Raw genomic sequence first — 6,000 nt, 5'->3', positions numbered from 1 at the left:
GTAGGTATAATTTGATTTTCTTCCAATGATTGTTGCATAGATTTTCTATCTTTATTGTAGAATAAAACTAGAAATCTTATATTCTCCCTAAAGTCTTTAACAAGTGAATTATATTTTTGATTTAAAACCCATGTTGTTATCCAAAAATGTCTCCCAGAGAAAGCTAAATAACATAACTCACTTTCTCTCACTTTTGAATCATGTAAATTTGCGCAATCATCTACAATGAATAATGTATTTGATCCTTTATAAGTATCAATTGCTATTTTTATACAATAATCTAAATTTTCTATTACTGTTTTAGGATTTAATATAATAAACTTTTTTATTTTAACTATATCTCTATTATATGTTTTATTCATTTCATAAGTAGGACAGAATAATATTATATTATCAAAATGATTCTTATAAATAGTTTCTAACAAATCTAATATGAAATGTGTTTTACCACAATTGGTTACTCCAGTAAATAACATATTATGCGGTTCAAATATAAATAAATCTTCTTTTAATTTTACTAGATAAAATCCATTCATTAAATTTATCATCATATCCTTTATATTTCACCAAAGAATACTTTTTTCCTTTAAGAGTTTTTGTTTTCAATACTTTTTCTATTTTGTATTCTATTTCATCTGGATTTGGTACAAGTGATAATTCTTGTTCATAGAAATAACCTAATATTTCTTCATCTTTTAGATCTTCTAATTTATAAACAAAAGGTTTAGTTAATGTTACCTTTATAAAATGTTTTTCTATATTTAACTATTCTTACGTGTTGTCCAATTTTAAATTTAGGTTCACCGAAATCATGTGTAACAAACGCTCCATATAAATTATTCCAAACTATTTCTGAATTATCTTCTTTTCTAGCTTGTATAGGTTTCATATTTATAGAACTATGTTTAGAATTATTATAACCTTTCACTAAATCATCTAATACATCGATATATTTATATGTTTCATTAGCAGTAAAATATTTCCACATTCTAGTTTTCAATGTTTTATTAAATCTTTCTATAATAGATGCTTTTTTATCTGAGTGTGTTGAAAAATAATCTACATCGTTATCAGATAATAGTTTTTTAAAATGTTTGTTCTAAAATTCCTTACCTTCATCAAATTGTATCTTATCTGGAATAGCTTCTTTAAATATTGATTTAAAAGCATTTGTCACTTCTATACCAGTTTTATTTTTGATTGGAATTGACCATGCGTATCTACTGAATATGTCTATAACATTCAGTATCCAGAAATATCCTTTGTTGTATTCTTCTAAGTTCTTCATGTCAATTAAATCTGCTTGCCATTGTTGATCAATATATGAAACCATAACTTTTCTTGTTAAATAAGTTTTATCCATTTTCTTGTGTATTTGATATGTTGGTTGATTTTGTAACCATAATCTTAGTTCACTATATTTTATATTACCATTTTCATTATCAGATTTAATTTTATTCCATAATTCTGAAACGTTAGAATATGATGCTTCACTTTCTGGGTTGTAATATAAATCTCTTAAATATTGTTCTTTTTTCATCTTATTTTAATCCATTAATAATAATTTAGATTTAGTTTCAATGACTTTATGATTTGACTTATTTTCTGGTATGATAGGTTTATTGTCATTGGAATCATCTTTATCATCAGATTTGAATTTTGATATATATATTACACTGGATAATACAATAACTGTTACTAATCCAATTGTAATATATAATTTATAATTACTTCCAGCATTAGAAGAATTAGATGGATTATTATTTGAATCAATATCAGATAAAGTCTGTGATTCATTTATATCAGTTAATTTCTTTTTCTTAGCTTTTTTTAATTCTGAAGATCTTTTACCTAATTCTCTTGCCCATTTAATTTGTTTCTCGGATCTAGCCTTTTTCTTAACGCTATCACTCATTTATTTTAGTTAATTTTTGTTCTGATTCATTTTCTGTTTCGCTGTTTGGTTGTAGTACATCTGTTTCGTTCTTACCTGATTTATATTCCATAGGCTTGATATTCGAAAATGTTATGACACCAGTAGAAATTAATGTCATAACCGATCCTAATTGAAATGAAGCATATCCAACCCATTTTTGTAATTCAGTCATAACTAAATAGTCATTTTTCAAATCACTATATAATTTATTTTCATCATCAATTGGTATTAACTGGTTACATAATTTAGAATAACATTTGACAATACCATCTGAAATAGAATCATTTATTCGGGCCAATCTTGCCTCTTCATAAATCTTAAAATATTTTATTACTTTATAGGGTTTCATAGCATCTAGTTCTTGATAAGTTAAAATTTTTCCCAAGAAATCCTTAGATTTCCCGCCAGCAATTAATAATTGAAGATGGTGCTTACAATATAAATAGTATTCATAATCAATATTGTTATTAACTTGAATAGAATTAGAAACAACTGTATCTTTATTATCACTAATACCCAAATCATCTAATGTTTTTTCAATATCAATACTATTCTTACTCGATTTCTTTGACATTTATATTAGAGAAATTTAATAAGAAAAATATTATAAGTATTATAAAATGATACTAGATAGTTAAAGTTAAAGAATTCTAGTATTGACTACTGATACTAGCTATTTGAATTTAAAGAATTTCTATTTGAATCTATTCAAAATATAAAGTATTTTCTTTTGAAAAGAAAATATTAAAAATATAATAGAATTCACTAGCTAGTTGAAGTTATTGTTTTTTTATTATATTTTATTTAAATTAGGATTTAATATCACCGTAATTATAAATGTCCAGATAAGTCATTTCGGATTCTCGATAATAAATCCTAAAACTGAAAATAAATTCAAAGAAACGACTGGTGGAAATACTATTTCATAAACACATATATTTTATTCTACAATCATTATCGATTTCCACATTCCAAGCCGCGCATTTCATGCGCGGTAAGGTATGTGTGGAATGCAGGAATCTGTGCGTGACATTAACAACGGTTGAATATAGAATAATAGAAAATGCAAATAGGGTAAATATAATACATTAAAAAATCTACATAGTATGAAAAACAACTACTGTTACAAATCATCTTTGGGATTTTATAATTATAACCAGAATTCTTTGATTTCGGGGTAATTTTCAAACATTTTTTCGATTTCTGTCAAATGATTAATGACGGTAGGAAATGGTAAACCCAATAATTGAAATTTTTTAAATGAATATAATTTCCCAATCCCTCTAAGTTTTCTTTCATGCCCGACACTAATATGTATATTTTCTTTAACCCAATTAGCCCATGAAATATTTATAGTTTGAGTCGAATGAAAAAGAACAAACCCTTTATTCAAGGAATTCCCAAAAATTATAAAATCCCAAAGATGATTTGTTTGTTTAGTTAACAACTTTTCATACTCGCTTATCAGGAATCCACTAATTTCCGAAAATAATTGCACGTCTATTTCACTAAAGTTCGATAAATCTCTATGATCCAATAATTTTGATTTTAAATATTCGTGTAGTTCATAACCGCTCAATTTGATTCTATTTTCTTTAAGTCCTAATAATGTTTTTAAACTTGGCGTTGGTATTTTTGGTAATTCTTGTATCTTTGATTGTTTGGTTGTAATTACTTCGTCCAAAATTGACACTTATTGTTTATAATAATCCATATGTTTCCTGAGTTTTTCGATATTTTTTTCTTCTATATCTATTACAGTTTCTTGTGATGATGGCGTGTTGACATCCATACATTCTGGCTCATCACTTTCTTGCGTTAGATTTGGAGTAGATGGTGGAGTTCTTGATCTGTATGACATTTTTTACTAAATATCTATAATGTAGAATAAAACTAACTTGAAGTTGTAGTTGTCAAATATCAATTACAGCACTTAAACATGTTTAACGTTTCCCTGCGTCTTAATAACAACAAAAACAGTACTTACATTAATAACTGTAAACTCCTAATTTTGTTTCTAGAGAGAAATCTTATACGTTCTATATATTGCGTCTGTTCAGTTCGTATGTTGTAATGCGACTGCGCTCAATATACCAGGAACTGTCTGTCTAAGCAACAGATGTTCCTTTGTAATATAATTGATTAATCCTTTTCAACTGAAATAGCACATTCGATCAATATTCAAATGAGATACACCCCATTCAACTGAATATAACATGCGACAGATGTTTTTGAAAACAACCTAATACAATTACATATAGCGATTTGACATAGATCGAGAGTAACCGGATTTCTAAGCGCTCAAGCTTCAACGTATTTTTCATTATGTGTTGAGTTCCATAATTCAACAAATGTCTTTGCTTTATCCAGTTGATCTAAATATAACTGTATATCTAGTTTATTAGATTTAATTATGTTTTCCTTCTTTTCTAAAGGTCTTAAATTTTTCCAACTCCAAATAAGTTTTTTATTGTATTCATCATTCATGTTAAATTTAGAAATCGGCAACACGTGATCAATATGAAAGTATTCACCATAATTATCTATATTCATTTTATCATCGAATTGAAATATAATCCATGATTTGAGAAATTCATCTGAATAACCCAATAAATTAGATAGTGTTTCTGAATGTGTTTCTTTGTTGAATAATTGTGTTAATCTAGATCTTAAGCATTGTTTCAATCTAAAATTAAGATCTGTTTGATATCTTTCTCTCATATATTCTGTCATATAATCATTGTAAGCTTCTCTATTATCTTCTCGATATTGTTTGGTATATAGTTTAGTGCAAGTTTTACAACAATATTGAAAACCATCTTTGCTAATCTTACGCTTACTAAATTCTGTTATAGCTAATTTATCTATTTCACACTTAGAACACTTCTTGTAGTATATATTTATAACACCAGCGTTATTTGTTATATTGATAGTTTGTGGTTGTTCTGGTTCCATTTATTATACATATTTTTTTACTAAATTGATTTTAGAAGTTCAATGATTTATATCATGTATTATTTCAATCACACTTTACTAACACTTTTAATGTTTAAAAATCTAACTCATACAAATATAAATATTGAAATAATGTTGTAAATATATCTATATATCTATTCTATAAGAGCTCACACTTTTATATTGAATAATCTGTCAATTTAAATGTTATTCATTTACATGATTATTTTAAGAGTAATAGGGATAATAGGCTTTCAGGTTAAAGGTTGAAGGGGCGAGTGAGTAAAAAATGAAAATAACAATAATTTACAGTTGAATTAGGAGTGTGCGCGACTAATTCAACTGTAAATTATTGTTATTTTCATTTTTTTACAAGCTCGACCCTTCGACCTTTGATCTGAAAGCCTATTATCCCTATTACTATCGTAATCAACATGTGACATTACTCAATATGTTTTCATAGTAATTAGCTCTAGTCAGTGCTCATCAATAATCAATTAATGTCTCTCAAACATGTCACTAGGTGTTAGTTTGTGAGCCATGATGTCTACAACTTAGTCCTAACATCATACTCACGATTCTGTACATAAAGACTATGTAAAGTTATGATATTCATTTTCATTCCGGGATGCAATAAAGATTGTACATATAAGGTTTAAATGCCTTGTTGTTCCTGATGGATGGAATCATGTACCGCTGGTGCAAATGCTAGTTCCACAGCCAGCCTGCCGATACAACGGCCAGCCTGTCAGCTTTTCATAAAATGGCAAATGATGATGCATTCTGTGGGTTAAATTTGTCAAAATACACTCCCAGCTCAGAGTCAATATCTAATAATTTACACAATACAATCGTAGAATACAAGAGTAGCATAGACAGCGACTGGATCTAGCAGGAACAAATACCTCAGATAAATCTTTTCCCTTGGTCTTATTGATTTTAATGATTTTAATTGAATTTTCAGAAATTTGCTCAATAAAACAAAATTGAATTGGATTTGATGTTTTTATTTGTTCAATAAAGTAAAATTGAATTGGATTTGATATTTTATTGCAGAATAAAATTTGATTGAATTTTTAGTTTGAGCACATGGCTAATTAGCATATCTA

Source organism: Tubulanus polymorphus, chromosome 2, assembly GCF_964204645.1.
Source record: "Tubulanus polymorphus chromosome 2, tnTubPoly1.2, whole genome shotgun sequence".
In the NCBI taxonomy this organism is placed as follows: domain Eukaryota; kingdom Metazoa; phylum Nemertea; class Palaeonemertea; order Tubulaniformes; family Tubulanidae; genus Tubulanus; species Tubulanus polymorphus.
The sequence above is the reverse complement of the archived record's forward strand: the minus strand, read 5'-3'. Positions refer to the sequence as shown.